Raw genomic sequence first — 17146 nt, 5'->3', positions numbered from 1 at the left:
CAACCCCTTTGGAACATATGGAACACCTCCCAAAATTATCCATTCCCAGGATGGAGGCCAAGCAATCTATCCATTAGTTCTGTCATGCTGACAGAAGGCATCAAGGTGCAGCTACATGCTTTGAAGTCAGGCCCTCTCACGATGAGTCAATGGCAGGAGCTAGAATCAGGGGACAGAGTACAAGAACATTTCCTCCACTTGCTGTATTCAGTCCCTTTTCTTTCTCCTCCTCCTTTGAGGAAGACTGTCTTTTTTGATCTGTGCTAGATGGTGTTCATGACTGCCTTTGAATGAATGCCTTCTGGAATACAAAAGAGTCACTCTTATTTAAAATGCTGAGTTTTGCTATTTGGATAAACAAGGTGGGAGAGTAAGTTATCATGAAGGCTGAAAGTATATTCTGCTTCCATAATTCCATATCAATAATCTTTAAGCATCTACAAAAGGCTTCGTGGGGACAGTTTCCCAAGGCTGGCTCATCCAGCTTTATCCATCTGCTTTTCATATTGCTTGCTACAGTGAATACTGGCCTTACCATTCCAGTTTCATTTCTGCCTGAATCTTTGCTGATTTGAGTTAGTTATCAGTCACAGACCTGGAAACAAACAAACAAACAAACAAACAAAAAAACCAGTCTCTGCACTTCCATACCACTAAGCAACTGTTTTTGGATGTGTATGTGCATGTGATATGTATGCGTGTTCATAAGTATGTGGGTGTACTTGTGTGTGCACATGTGGTGCTAGAAGTTGTCAGAGGGAATCTCCCTCGGTTTCTCTCCATCTTATATTATTTTACTTTTGGAGACAGGGTCTCAAACTTAACCCAGAGCTCACTGATTCTGCTAGACTAAATAGCCAACAAGCCCTAGGGATACTCCTGTCTCTGCCTCCCCTGCGCTAGGGTTGAAGACGCATGCTGCCATGCCTGGCTTTTATGTGGGTACTGGGGATCTGAACTCAGGTTCTCATGCTTACATGGCAAAGACTTCTCCACTGAGCCATCTCCCAGGCTCCCATTTCTGGTGAGTGTAGGCTGAATTGTATCTCTCCCGATGTCATCATTGGAAGTTGGAGTAGGTGGGCCCCTAGTGCAGTATGAATGATGTATGACTCATATATTTATCAAAAGGAGATATTTGGATGTAGAGTCAGGTACTAACAAAGAGATGAATACATGAAGAGAACACTGGCCATCTTCCAGCCAAAGGGAGTTTGGAACAGATCCCTTTTCTCATAGTTCTCAGGAGGAACCAACCTCCCAATGCCTTGATTTGTATTTCCAGCTTCCAGAACTGTCATACAATAAAATTTTCCTTCTGTTGACAAAACAGTTGTGGTCCTTTGTTATCACATGGTTTGTGATGCTTTGTTAAGGTTAGCAAAGACATGCATGGGCCGTGCTCCATGTTCAGCACAACAACTTCCTCGTCTGTGAATTCCAGTGTACTTCAAACAACCCTAGACCTGTAATGAGAAACTAGGGCTTAAATCACAGCATTTACCCTAATGAATTATGTGAAAGTGTGGGTAGAGCACCACTGGCTCTTTGGTTCTCTTTATTCAAAGTGTTAAATGAGGACAGTAATCATCCTTCTCCTAGTGTCCAGAGTTGGGCTGTGAGAATTAGATGAGGACACAAAGGAGAAGATGTTGGGAAACTAGAAAGCAGTGAGCAAATGTACAAGGGGAGCTGGTGATGTGGAACGTGTTGAATCCTAACCTGGGAGTTATTTACTTCCTTTGAGCCTCCATCCTGTGCTGTATGCACTGGGATTATTTGTAAGGTCCCATTGAGCTTTCAACTCCAGGAAAGTGTGTCTATTATGTACTGACTCATCAAATACCAGCCAGCTGCTTCGTGCCACTGATAATTTGCATGTGTACAAGTAACATCCTTCTCAATTCTCCAGGAGCTTTCTTTTCTCTAAGGTTAGTGGGAGCTTGATAATGGAAAGCAGAATCATTGTCTGGATATGACTCAGACTGTTTCCTAGCTCCAGATATGGTTTCCTTTCCACTGAGTGGATCTGTTAGCCAATCCAAGAGCAGTTAGTTACCCACCATGGCTGTGTGCCACTATTGCACTTTTGTGAGCATCATGTCAGGTTGTTTGCTTCTGAGTCACTTAGACTTTGAGTTGCTTGGAAAGATGTTGGCCACTTTCCCCAGGTAGCTCATGTAGCACCTTCCAGCACTAGGTAGGTTAACTGGGGACTGGCTCTCCTCTACCAGGTCTCTCCATGGTACATGCCAACAGCATTTGGTGTTGTCAGCAGTAGGGTCTTACCATTAACATCTGGTGAGTAATCAAGTGCTCTGATAGAAGTCTGTTTTGTTTGTTTTGGGTGATCTAGCAGGACTCTCTGATCAACAGCTCATTGTGGATGCAGACCACATCGTGGTACTGGGAATTATAGGCCAGTGTCAAGGGAAAAGAAAACAGAAAAAGCCAGAGAAGAAAGAGAAATAGGAAAATTTGAGGTTAGGTTTCATCTCACCCTCTCCAGGGCCCTTCTATTCAGGTGTTCCCTCTGAAGGTTCCACCTTTTAGTCAGACTTCCAGGATGTAGGATTCTATGGTATCAGTTCAATTTGGGTTCAGTTTTGTGTCCTCCACCCTTTCCTTTCCCCCAAGCCCTACCCTCCCTATTGTCCAAAGCTGCAAGATGCTATTCGGTTATGTCAGCAACTTGGGTTGATCCAGGTTAGGAACTGCAGATTAGTGAGATCATGTGATGGTTGTGTTTCTGTGTGAATTCACATAAAATGATCTGTTCCAAGTTTGACCATTTAAAAAAACATTTCAATCTGTCATTTTTTTCTTATTGCTGAGTTAAATTCCATTGTGTAGATATATCACATCTTGTTTACCCATTTATCCAATACTAGGCACCTCGGTTGATTCCAGTTCTTAGCTACTGTGAATTGAGCAGCTCTGAACATGGTTGAACAAATATCTCTGAACTGAGATGTGGAGCTTTTAGGATAAATGCCCAGTAAGGGAATAATAGGGTCTGCTGGTAACTCTATATTCATCCATTTCAGGAGTCTTCAAATTGATTTCCACAGTGGTTGTGCCAGCTTAAATTCCCACCAACAGGGAATGGGTGTTCCTATTTCTCCACAGCCTCACCAACATTTGTTTTCATTTGATTTTTTAATGTTTGCTATTGTTACTGGAGTAAGGTGGAATTTCATAGTTGTTTTAATTTGCATTTCCCTAATTGTTAGAGATGTTGAACATTTTCTTAAGTGTGTGTTAGCCATTTGTAATTCTTCCTCTGAGAACTCCCTATTTAGTTCTCTGCCCCACTTATGGAGTGGGTTGTTTGACTTTTTATTGTTTAGTTTTTTGGTTTCTTTATAGATTCTATGTATTAGGCTTCTTCCAGTGTTATAACTGGCAAAGATTTTCCCCAAATCAGTGGTTAATATTATTGGCTCTGTTTATGGTATGTTTGTCTGTGCAAAAGCTTTTTAGCTTCATAAGATCCCACTGGTTGAGTGCTTGTTGAATTTCATTGGCTACTGGGGTTTTGTTCAGGAAGTCTATTCTGTCTTTTCTGCAGTCTACATTATTAGCATGTCTGCCAAAGATCAAGCAGCTGTAATTGCTCTGTGAAGAATGATGATTTTTTTTCTTTTGGTATTAAGTTAAATTTGTATATTGCTTTTGGTAGAATTACCACTTTCAGAATATTAATTCTACCTCTCCAGGAGCATGGGAAGTATTTTCATCTTCTCAAGTCCTCCTCTATTTTTTTCTTGAGTGTTTTTATGTGTTCATTATATACTTCTTTCACATTCTTTGTTAGTGTTATTCCAAGGTATTTAACTTTTTTGTTCCTGTTGAAAATGGGACAGCCGCACTGTTTACTATCTGTGTATATTTTTCCTTCACATATTGAAAAGCTATTGATTTTTGTGCATTGATTTTGTATTCTGCCAATTTGCTGAAGGAATTTATCACCTTTAAAAGCTTTGGCATGGAGACTTTCAGGTCACTTATATATAGGATCATGTCATCTGCAAAAAGGGCTAACTTGACTTCTTCCTGTCCAATTTGAATACCTTTCATTTCTTTCTCCTATATTATTGCTTGGCTAGTACTTCTAGTACTATGTTGAAGAGCAGTGGTGAGAGTGGACACACCTGTCTTGTTCCCAATCTCAGTGGGAACTCCTTGCATTTTTTCCCGTTAAGTATTACTTGGCTTTAGGAGCTTTATATATAGCCTTGTGTTGCGATATAAACCCCCCATGCCTATTATTTCCAGTGTTTTGAACATGAAGTGGTGTTGGATTTTGTCGAAGGCCTTCTCTGCACCAGTTGAGATGATCATGTGGTTCTTAAGGCTCAGTTTATTTATGTGGTGTATTATGTTGACTGATTTCCATATATAATGACATACCCGCATCCCTGGGATGAAGCCTACTTGATCAAGGTGGATAATGCTTTTGATGTGTTGTTGAATTCAGTTTGCAAGGATTTTGTTCAGGATGTTTGCATCTAAATTCATTAGGAACATAGGCCTATAGCTTTCTTTCCTTGTTGCATGTCTGTCTGGTTTAGGTATTAGGGTGATGCTAGCTGCATAAAAGAAGTCAAGGAGGATCCTCTGGTCTCTGATTATGTGCAATAGTTTGAGAAAAACTGGTTTCAGTTCTTCTATGAATGTTTGATAGAATTCAACTGAGAAGCCATCCGGTCCTGGGCTTTTCTTTTTGGGGAGATTTTTGATTACCTTTTCAACCTCCATGGATATAATAGGTTTGTTTAGGAGATTAATCTGCTCTGAATTTAGTTTTGGTAGGTGGTTATATGTCTAGGAATTCATCCATTTCTTCAAGATTATTTAATTTTGTGGAATAAATGATTTGGAAATATGCCCTGATGAGTCTTCCAAGTTCATTGATGTCTGTTGTGATCTCACCATTTTCATTTCTGATTTTGTTAACTTGAGGCTTTTTTTGCTTCATCAGTTTGGTTAGGGGTTTATCGAACTTGTTTATTTTTCAAAGAACCAGCTCTTCATTTCACTGATTTAAAAATTTTATTTTCTTAGTTTCCAATTCATTAATTTTTGCTCTAGTCTTGATTAATTCTTTTTGTCTGGAGCTCTTTGGGTTGGATTCTTCTTGTTTTTCCAGTGCCTTTATGTGGACAGTTAGGTTATTGATTTGGGATCTTTCTGTCTTTGTAATGAAGGCTTTTAGGACTATGAATTGTCCCCTTAGGATTGCCTTTAGTATGTCCCATAAGTTTTGGTAGGATGTGTTTTCATTATCATTCTATTCTAGGAATTTTACGTTTTCTTTTTTGATTTCTCCCATGACCCATTCATTGTTTAAAAGTGTGTTGTTTAGTCTCCAGGAACTGGTGGAGTTCTTGATGTGTCTCTTGTTGTTAATTTCTAGCTTTAAAGCATTGTGATCTGTCATGATGTAGGAAGTTACTTCAATTTCTCTGACTTTATGGAGGCATGCTTTATGGCCCAATATATGTCCTGTTTTGGAGAAGGTTTCATGTGCTGCTGAAAAGAATGTGTATTCTGTAGAGTTTGGGTGGCAAGTTCTGTAAATATCCATTAGGTCTCCTTGATCTATGATGTTATTGAGCTTAATTACTTACTTCTTGATCTGTCTATTGATGATAGTAGAGTAATGACTCTCTAACCATGATGGGGTTGGTGTTTATTTCTGTTTTATCATTGAGTGGGTTTTGTTTTATAAACTGTGGTGCAACTGTGTTTGGTGCATATATGTTTTTGATTGTGATGTGCTCATGTTGTAACATTCCCTTGATGAGTAAGAAGTAGCCTTCTTTGTCCTTTTGATTACTTTTGGTTTGAAGTCTATTTTATTAGATATTAATATAGCAACACCTGCTGTTTTTTTAATTTCCATTTGCTTGGCATATCATTTCCCAACATTTCAACCTGAGGAGGTATCTATCTTTAGTGGTGAGGTGGGTTGTTTTGAGACAGCAGATAGAAGGGTCCAGTTTTTTGATCCATCCTGATAACCTGTATCTTTTGATGGGTAAGTTAAGACCATTAATATTAAGTTTAGTACTGTGAGGTTTGAATTAATTTCTGCCATGATGAGGTATTTTATGGCGTTTAGTGCTTTCTTGCATTATATACTGTTTTGAGCCTGGTTTATTTTGGTTGTTGTGATCTTCTTGTTGGTTCTTGATATTGGTTGCTTAACTGTTCTGTGGAGTATTCTCTCAAGTATTTTCTGTATGTTCAGCTTTGTGTTCATATAATCCTAGAGCTGACTATTTCATGGAAAGTTTTTCTTTCACCATCTATTATGAGGGATACTTTTGCTGGGTAAAGTAGCTTGGGTTGGTAGCCATAGTTTTACAGACTTTGAAGTGTTCCCTTCCAGCTACTTCTGGCTTTCAGGGTTTCCATTGAAATCTGATGTAATTCTTATGGGATTTCTTTGTATATTGTGAATTGTTTTTTTCTTGGTGCTTTTAACACTCTGTCTTTGTTTGTTGTTAAGAGTTTTAACTATGATGTGTCCTGGAGAGTTTTGCCTTTGGTCCTGCCTGTTTTGTTTTCTGTCGGCTTCTTGTATCTGGATAGTCCCCTGTTTTGCAAGATTCAGTAAATTTTCTTCAATAATTTTGTTGAGTATGTTCTTTATGTCTATGGTTTGGATTTCGTCTTCTTCTTGTATACCCATGGTTTGGATGTTTGGTCATTTTAGGATGTCCCACAATTCTCTCATGTTCTGTTCACTTGATTGTGCTTAGCAAGGTTTTTGGCCTCCTGATCAGCTTCTTTTGTCTTATCTTTCAGGTCAGAGGTTCTGTCTTCCACATGAGTAACTCTGTTGGTGAGTGGTTCTAGAGAGGTTTTTATAATTTCTATTTGATTTTTGTTTTTTTCTTGTGTTATTTTGTATCATGTTCATCTCTTTTTTGAGGTACAATTTTATTTCAAGTTCTGATTTTCTTGATGCTTCCTGTAGTTCATTCTTGCATTTGATCAAGTATTCATTAAGTTTAATCAATTGGTTGCTGAGATCTTCCATTTCTTGCCCTACCTTCAATTTATTCAAATCTCTTTGGGGGTTTCTAACATTTTCTTCAATCAAGTTAATACTACTGTCAAAGGCTGAATGCTCTAGGACATGAATCTGTTCAATTTCATTGATACTATTGTTCGTTCTTTGATGGTTTGCTTAAAATTCAGTCATTTTTTATTTTTAAACCAGGGTCTCATTGGTTGTGTTTTCCTTTTGGGAAAGAATTTCTGTTAATTTCTGTATGATTTCATTGGAGGCTTCTGTAGTAGGACTAGGCATCCTTGGTGGAGATTTCAGTTTTCTGTCTTTTATTGGCTTTTTTTGCATTGCTGTCTACCCATTTTAGTAAGGCACTTAATTTTATTGAGGAGGATGCAAGCTTTTTTCCTTTGGTCCATTTATCTTCTGACTCAGGTGAACAGGGATATTGGTATCTAGTGGCCAATCAGGATGCCAGAGCAAAAGGCCTGATTCTACAGCTCATTTAGGGATCAGGTCTCCCCAAGTAAGGTACAATGGGACCTACAATGACCAGGGGACTAGGAAGAGAAAGGGAACAGGGATCTGCCCTACTTTTTGCTGTGCCCTCCTGGTCACAGACCAGTGCAGACAACCTACACTGGGGATGTGGGAGGAGCCCAGATACTGCAGGCCGCCATGCCTGCCCACACACTGTCTGCACAAGGAACTCAGATCTGAGGGATGGGAGGAGCCCAAAAATGGGTCTGGGGTACTCACTGCAGACTGCAGCGCCTGTCCACACACTTTCTGCACATGAAACTCCGTCCCTGGAGGTGGGAGTAGCCCTGAAATGGGTCTGGCCTACTCACTCCAGACCACCTTGCCCACACACTGTCCACACCTCCAGGAGCTTTATTTTTCCAAAATTTATCTTCTCAATAGATCCTACAATGGCCATCTACACCCTGTGAGGACTGATTTTTCTTATCTTTGGAGGAACAAAAGTTTGGAGGAACATAAAATGAGTAGGTTGGGGCAACTTTGGGAAGATTATATCCTAAGCCACACTTTTTGGAAGCTGTTGGCTATGGGTGCTTCTCATATAGGACAAGAGTGATATTTTATTAAAGGTACACCTTCCCAATTGTCCTAGCACAGCCTAGCTTCACTTTGCTGACATACCTCTAGGTTTACTGATAACATGCAGCTGTATAAGGTGTGGGGAGAGCAGAGCCTCTCCTTGAGTTAACTGTCAACTAGTGTTTGCATTGAAGATTGTGTCACCATCTCCTCCTTACTTTTGATTTTTCTTTATTGTGTTTTGCATTGTGGACATGCTATTATGTTACCAGAACTAGAAGCTCTCCTTATCTTATTCAGGTAGGCCTCTATATATGCCGGTCTTTTTGTCCATACCTCAGGGTCTGGAAACAGGATGAATATAAAATAACCTTTGGATTTGAAGTATTTCATTTATCCATTCGACAGAAATATTTTTAGAGTAATTTGACCTTATTTTTTGATAGTAGCCCTAGGAACACAGTAGTAACATGTCAGTGAAGCTTATTGTATGGAATAGTGGTTCTTTTCTATTGAATAGTAACACAGAAAGAAACTTAACTTCAGATAATTAGTGCCAAGGTAATGTGATTGACAGTGACATTGGTGGTTGGGGTGACAGGTGGTATAGACAAAGAAGTCTTCTTTGATAAGTAATACTTAATCAGACACTTGAATAAAGCAGAGTGAGACGTGGAGGGATTTTTGCAGCAATGTGTTTCACACAGAGAAAGCTGAAACTAAAGAGCTCAAGGAAAAGAGGAATTTAGCATGGAATCAGGATGAAGGAATGTGCAGATTATAGAAGCATCTGGCATATTGCTATTATTGCAAAGACTAATCTGATATCCCTATATTCTGTGATTCTTCCCTCATCTGCCACCTTGATCTTGAAGATGTAGTAGGGGATCTCATAGACCCATTGGGTGGTTCAAGCACTGGCTGGGAAAAAATACTCCTTAGTTTCCTAAATTACTGCATGAGGCAGAGACCCTCTGCAGTCTCATTAGACTATGACATAAATAAGCAATGGGTACACACAATGTGACTTTCATGTGAATTATAGGAACTGTCCCTTTTATCTTGACTGATACACTGGGAATATCAGTTTTGGTCTGGAGTTTTGCACTTTTGTATAACACGGAGTAGAGATGGCAGCATATTTTAATAGAAAAACAATACATGCATACTACAAAATGAAAGGTTATAATAGTAAAAGGTAAATGCAAGGGGGGATGGGTAAATTCAACACTGAAGAAATTCTCTATATCCAGCAATATACCTAGATGTTTGGTCTCCATGGGTTCACTTAGCAATCTTATTTTAGAATAAAAAATAGTATTGCACAAGAATATTTGAACTTCATCATCTTTAATGTTTTTGTTTAGCATACAAAGTAATGAGTTTCATCAAGGCATCGTCATATGTATGCTCATTATATGTTTTTGTTCATTCCCTTTTCACATATGCCAGCTTCCATATACCCTCTTACTTACCAATAGAACAAGTAGAGAACTTTTCTTAAGAAATTCATACTATTTTCATACAAAAGAGTGAGCTGTGGGAATGGAAGTGAAAATAGAAGCACAGCTCATTAAAAAATAATTTTTCTTGCCACATATACAGCTGACATAGACACATAATACAGGTGATATGTGTAAATGATTGGCATAGTCTCATGCTTCAATGCTAATAGGCTTCACATGCTGGTAACCATACAAGGCTTATATTGCTGATTTGTAGTTTCTAACCATCTTGTACTGACCTGTTTGCTGGTTTGTCATTAATTCTGAATTTCCAAGCCATAAAATTCTCCGAAGCTGTATGAAAAGCACTGTGGTACACACAGCCAATGATTCTAGTTTCATCCCTACCATTACTTGGCTGGTGACCCTAGATGTTACTTCATCTCCTTGGACCTTAATTTCCTTAAGTTGCAGATGAACTTGCCTTTAGAGAATGAGCTTCATGATCTGAAGGAGCTGAGTGCTTGGCACCAGTTCTTGAGCTTCTCACACCCTCATTTCCCTTTTTCCTTAAGGCAGAGGCAGGCTTTCATTACAAATATGTCAAAACAAGGTTCAAACTGGGTATTTAATTATTTCATTTCCTTGCTCAGCCCTTGGGATATTGAAAGATGACTGCTTCCTTGGAGAAGCTGCACCAATGGGCTCTAGTCTTTCTTACCTTGGTGAAGGCAGTTGTAGCTTTTACAGTGCAGAATTGGACTGTTCTCTTAGTGGTTAAAGGCAATATGCCTAGGACAGGTACATTGAAGGCATCATCTGTCACACCTCACACACTATGAACCCTCATCACCTTGTGGTGAACACCTAGTCTTGTGCATAGACAGAGAGGTGCACAAGCACCCATCCCTCATCCTGTGGACTCAATGTCTGAGACTGAGTCAGTTACAACCTGTGTCTCTCTGACCTCCTCCTCCCATATTTTCTGTTATATAAATCCACAGAAAAGGGGGAGTAGTTTGGAAGGAGGGCAAGATTCTACTATGGACTATCTGATGCTTTGTCAATACCAGAGTAAATCCATGATTCATCATAGAAAAAACATCAAACCTTCATAGTTCATGACTTATATTTTCTTTTTAGGGGCCTGGCTTCTCTCAATAACCTATAAAAGGTCAAAAAGAGAGTAATTGTTATGATCTTCCCCAACAGAACATTTTTTTTTTATAGTGATAGATAAGTTTTGCAAGTGGTGAGTGAACTGATCAGGGTAAGGGATATATTTCTGTGTCTGATGATGGGAGAGATGGTGAGTGGTCTATTATGGACTTCATTCCCACCATGTGGGTGGAGAACTACATAGTTCTTGCTAGGAGAGAAAAGTTCATTTCTTGTCCTACCATATTATTAATCAGTTCATAATGTTCAGCAAGTCTAGATTTTCTAGGCTTCAGCCTCCTCATTTTAAAAATGGGGGTTTATATGACTGAGTTCCAAGATCTTTAGCACTAGTAATAGGTCAATTATAGATTTTTTTCCCTCAAATTTCTAATACTTGTGTTTCAAAATGTATCAACTTACATATCCTCATTCCATGAACTTTTATTCTTGCTAATGTAGATTACATATTACTTTGCTTCGTATTTTTATTTTACTTTTTAAAATACATTTTCTTACTATTCAGTAATATCCATGAGTTTACTGACTTAGTGGTGCATATATATGTGTCTTTTACTAAGCTGTATAAAAGCTGTGTACACACATGCATACAAAAGAGATTTCCCATTGTATACATTTTTAAATTGTCCCATGTAATAACAGCTTTTGGAAATCCTCCTGTAGTTGTTCTTTTTTGAGAGGGAGATAAAAATTATAACTATCCAAAAGTTTGATATTAGTCCAACTTTTTATTAACATATTTAATCTACACTTTAATGACATTCCATGTGTTAATTTCATACATGCATATATCATATCAGGATACAATTCAAACTCCCAATCTTTACCCTCTCTCCCACTCACCATTCTCAGTTTCTAGTTATCAGGACTTTTTAAGTTTATCTGGTGGGGATCATGAGTTGATATCCCAGTGTTTACACTAATTCCCATTGCACCCTAAATCATCTGAAGTTCTTCACTGTGTTTGTTCCAAAATGTTTTGAGAAATAGCTAACTTGCTCTTTCTATTGCTGTTGTTCTACATGTGGAATTCTGTGAAACAAATACATATTGTGGATTGTAAGAACAGAATGGCAGGAAAAAGGCTATAAAAGTTAAAAAAATATTCACATCACATGATAGGGAATATAATTTTCCTTGTTTTACTAAGAAAACATTGTATCCTATGACAATATATTGTGTACATCCTTGTATCTTTTATATATCTTGGCATTAGAGTTAGGTTGTATTCATACATTCCTACATCCCTGTTAGGTATCTAAAGTATCTAATATGTATATATGTATTTAATTAATCATGGAAGACAAATTCTTGGCATGTCTTGACTTGAAAGAATTCAAAACTGACTTGAATTCATGAAACACAGCAAGGTTATCCCAGCCTTCATTTTGAAATCACCTGATATCAATTAGCATTCCTCCAGTTTGGAGCTGATTTATGATGCCCTTGTAAGGTCCTGAAAATATGAAAGCAGAGAAGCAGTATTTCAAAATGCAGCATAAAATCAACAATAAAATGTATATTTATAACCTGAAAAGTATGATTTCATCTTGGAGAATTACCAACCCAATAGCAGTAATAAGCATGATTTTCATTGTACCATATTGTACTTATTAAGCACTTCAGGGGACTTGTGAATAAATCAAATTGTGGGATCAGTTTTGGATATCCGAACATATTTTTAAATATTGTAAAAATGTGGAAAAGTATCACAACTGGTTATCATTTGTTCATGCTTTCCAAAAGGATTTTAATCATAAGCTTATTGCTGCATCCTTCTGCAAGCTGCTCTGAGGCTGGAATGACTCTTAAAGTGATGTCCTTTTCATAAATGCAAACTTAATGCAGCCATAAGATAAGACCAAATCTTTCAAAAATCCCATTCAAATACCAAAGATTCTTATTATGTGCATAAAAGTCAGAGAGCTAGGTGGCTTAGGGGATGTAATGTTATCAGAAAATTTAGAATGATATTCATGTCTGCTTTTGATTTAAATTTTTAATAAAAGTCTTTAATATGGAAAGTGAAAGCACCGACTTTAAATGCAATTTGTGCTGGTCGAATTCAATAGTTTACACCAGTTATGTCAATTCAATCTTCTCCACATTTATTGATAATGTACCATGTGTCAGGCACTGTGATAGGTATGTGGGCACAAATTAGGGGACAGTAGTTTGTGAGAGTTCTTGCTGTCATAACAAACTGTGTGGCTGAGCTGAGTTTCTGGTTGAAACCAGAGCATGGCTTTGCATTTGGTTAGAATTCTGAATTTAGGTAAGTGATCCTAACTTTCTTTGTCTTATGTTTATTATTGTTATTATTAACAAGATATTTTGTATGGATGCCTCATGTGTTGGTACCTTCTTTTCCCTCATCCCTGCCCTCATTCCATTGGGGTTGCTCCTCAGTGGATGATCCTAAACTTCAATAGGACAGAGATTATGGTTTTGACTGGATTGTGAAAGTCAGCGACACCAGCTACTGCAGTCATGTTATTGTTCCCTAGGCTAAGTGTCAAGTTGCAGTTGGGTTAACTTGTTAACTTGGATGATAGAGGGGTATCTTCAAGCCTCTAAACAGATAATACACAGAGAGAGAGAGAGAGAGAGAGAGAGAGAAAGAGAGAGAGAGAGAGAGAGAGAGAGAGAGAGAGAGAAAGAGAGAGAGAGAGAGAGAGAGAGAGAGAGAGAGAGAGAGATAAAGGAGGAGGAGAAGAAAGAAAAAGAAAAAGGAAAGGAAAAATAAGAGGAGGGGAGAGGGAGAAAAAACATTCTTTTTATAGGTTTTCTTAATCCAGTGTTCTATGGCTGCCATTATGCTACTTACTTTTCTTCTGATGTGTATACATAGCTGGGTGTGAGGCTAAGGAAATAAGAGACATAGGAAAGCCCTACAGAGTTGTCAGATATAAACTCAAAAGTACTGTCAAGGAAGGTGACAATACTGGACATCAGATCATGCTAACCACTCCCTCAAGTTTCTTAGATGCTTACTCATGCTGGGACCCCAGAAGGCAGTCTCTGGTTATTGGGCAGGCATACCATCTGGAGTTGGGATTTGCTCAAGCTTGTTTTCACTGCCTGTTAGTCCTGGAATTCTTGACTATAGCGATTCAGCTAGACACACTAAAAACACTTAGTGATGCAGTTAGGGAAATTTATCCCATTCTATTTAAGAGAGAGAGAGAGAGAGAGAGAGAGAGAGAGAGAGAGAGAGAGAGAGAGAATGGACTCCCTAGGGCCTTTCAACCACTGTGAACTAACTCCAGATGCATGTGCCCCCTTGTTGGTATGTTTGGCATTGCACATTTGTGTCATTATTGCTTCTGGCTATATGTAGGATCTGGAGATTTGAATGTGAGTTCTTAGGCTTTGTAGGCAAACTCCTTAACTGTTACACCATCTCTCCAGCCTCTATTCTATTTTCTCTTTACCATGAGCTAACATTTCTGGAAGATAATGAAGAACAAAGGAAACCAAGTGAAATGTCAAGGAGGTTTTAAAATATGGACCAGGATTATATGCACAGCAGAAGGTGAAGAAAACTTAATTTTATAATCACTGGCTTTGGCTTGTGAATCTCAGGACCAGAAATGGGTTATGCCGCAGTGAACAGTGGGAAAGAGAGGTCCCCAAAACAATGTAGGTCATTGTCAAGCACTTGGCTACCCAACAGAGCTAAAAGGCAAGCTCCTATTGCTGAAGACACCACAGGCAGCTATTTTTGGACACCAAGAGACCACTGGGAACAGAGAGCAAAGCCAGTCCTCTCCTGGCAAACCCTCATGACACTGGAAAGTGCTATGGGAGCTACTGAGTGACAATGGTCACCAACAGTATGAATAAGCAGGAGGCCCTGTGAGTTGCACAATCCACCACCTGGATAAGAAATATACACTTGGGCAATAGTTTCACACAGCTTTTATGGGTAAGCAATTGCTGTCTAAATAGACATAAGGCCCACTCAATGGGAGAGAATTCATGACTGGTACTGGGAATGAAGCCTTTCCTAGTCAGGATGCTCACAGCCATCAGAGAGAAGCCCACACTACTCTCTGAACAAGTTGATTAGGAATTTTCATAAAAATGCCCCTCAAAGTTATATGCACATCCCCTTAATCAAAGCTGCTCTCAACAAGGTGTGGTGGTTCAAGGCTTTAATCCCAGCACTTGGGAGGCAGAGATAGGAGGATTGCCAAGAGTTCGAGGCCACCCTGAGACTACATAGCGAATTCCAGGTCAGCCTGAGCCAGAATAAGACCCAACTCGAAAAACAAAAACAAAAACAAACAAACAAACAAAAAATAAAAAAAAATAAAAAAATAAAAAAAGCTGTTATCATCCTTGGTAAGAGAATCTTCTTTGTTTTAAAGATGACAGAGGTTGCTTGGGAGATCCAAGATCCATTAATTCGACAAGAAAAGACAGCCAACTGCTAACGATAAGATTTGCAACCTGTACCACAGTTACCAGGCTCCAGGAAAATCTTCAAAGGAAGCAGTGACCACTATTGCTACCAAAGTAAGCCCCAAAACCACCTCCAAGAAAACAGCAACAAACATAGTGGTGAACTGAAACAGAAATACAGGGTCTAGAGAGAACTTAGCACTAAAAATAAACTGCTAACACTTTGTCCAGACTCAGGGACTGTTGTAGAAGAAGAAATGTGAAGATTGTAAGAACCACAAAGTGGTTGAAATATCCTGAGGCACAGCACACCTCCCCAAGTGACAGAGACCTTAATTACCCCACAGTGAACACCAAGAGCCCTACTGAGGAGGGCCCTCAGGGTAATGGAAACCAGGGGCAAAGGGATAGATACAAGACTATAGCCTGGCTTAGTGGTTAAAGCACTTGCCTGCAAAGCCAAAGGACCCAGGTTCAGTTCCCTAGGACCCATGTAAGCCAGATTCACAAGGTGGTACACATGTCTGGAGTTTGTTTGCAGCAGCTGGAGGCCCTGGCATGTCCATTCTGTCTGTCTCTGTCTAATAAATAAATAAATAAAAATAAAAAATTAAAAAAGAGTATAGCCTATATAAGTTATGTGTAGTATATAAACTTAAAAAAAATGTGGTCTATTTACAGTCCACTGGGTTGTGGTTTTACATGCAAATTTCTTGGATAACACACTCTGCTTCTAAGCAATGAACGGTTGTGTTAGTTTGGAAAATAAAGTTAAAGTCTAATAAGTTGCCTCTCACATTTTAGTATTGGTAACATATGCAGAGAAATGATCTTGCTGGAAAGATGCAGACCTCACTTTGTTTGTTAAGGATAATAGGGGAATCAGTGACAAGATGGTTCATGAAGCAGGTACTCAAAACGATCACGTGCATTTGTGAATAACAACCACCACCACTTGTTAGGTATCACTGTCAAAGGAAACATCCTTATTTTATTTAATTTGATCCTCACAATATTCCTGTAAATTATATATCATTATAATTATATCATTGCAACTGTATCAGTATAAAAGACTAGAAATACAAGGCTTAGAAAAGTTGTGTTCAATTGGTTTGAAATTAAGAACTGAATCCAGCTAGTTTTCATTCCAAAGCCCATTGATTTTTAGTACCTATTTTGAAATAATATGTCGAGTTTTCTGATGTGTCTTTCAACTTTTTATGACAGTGAAAAAAAGTCCCTCAGGGAAATACCTTAATAGGCCATATGGATCCTAGAAAGAGAGCCACTAAAGCAATATTTTTAAATCCGTATATTTTAATGGTTAACTCATCATGAAAACAGTTATTAGTCTTTTTAAAATAAAATAGAAGAGAGTTTAATTGAAAATATCAATACACAGGAATAATTATGCTTTTTTTAATTTTTTTAAATTTTTTTAAAAAATTTTTATTTATTTGAGAACGACAGACAGAGAGAGAGAGACAGATAGAGGGAGAGAGAGAGAATGGGCGCGCCAGGGCTTCCAGCCTCTGCAAACGAACTCCAGATGCGTGCGCCCCCTTGTGCATCTGGCTAACGTGGGACCTGGGGAACCGAGCCTTGAATCGGGGTCCTTAGGCTTCACAGGCAAGCGCTTAACCGCTAAGCCATCTCTCCAGCCCTAATTATGCTTTTTAAAAAGAAACTTTTGTTATACATATCATATGTATAATATATTTAAAGTGCATGAATGTATGTTATTAGAGCTTTTACATATGTATCATATATACCAAACATCTATATTATGAACAAATATGTAATATACTTGCTACGTATACAAACACACTATATATGCAAAGATTTCATTCAAAAATTTGAAAACCAGTATCGTAGGACACAGACAAGAGAAGCAAATAGTAAGACTAAGAGATAAATCATTTATGCTATACAAAGAATGAGGAATAATTTGGAAGCCTTAGTGGGAGTAGAACACCTCTGTGAGTTTCTGAGCAAGATTATCATTTGCTGTCTTTTTATAAAAGGAAGG

This window comes from Jaculus jaculus, chromosome 1 (assembly GCF_020740685.1).
Source record: "Jaculus jaculus isolate mJacJac1 chromosome 1, mJacJac1.mat.Y.cur, whole genome shotgun sequence".
NCBI lineage: Eukaryota > Metazoa > Chordata > Mammalia > Rodentia > Dipodidae > Jaculus > Jaculus jaculus.
The sequence above is the reverse complement of the archived record's forward strand: the minus strand, read 5'-3'. Positions refer to the sequence as shown.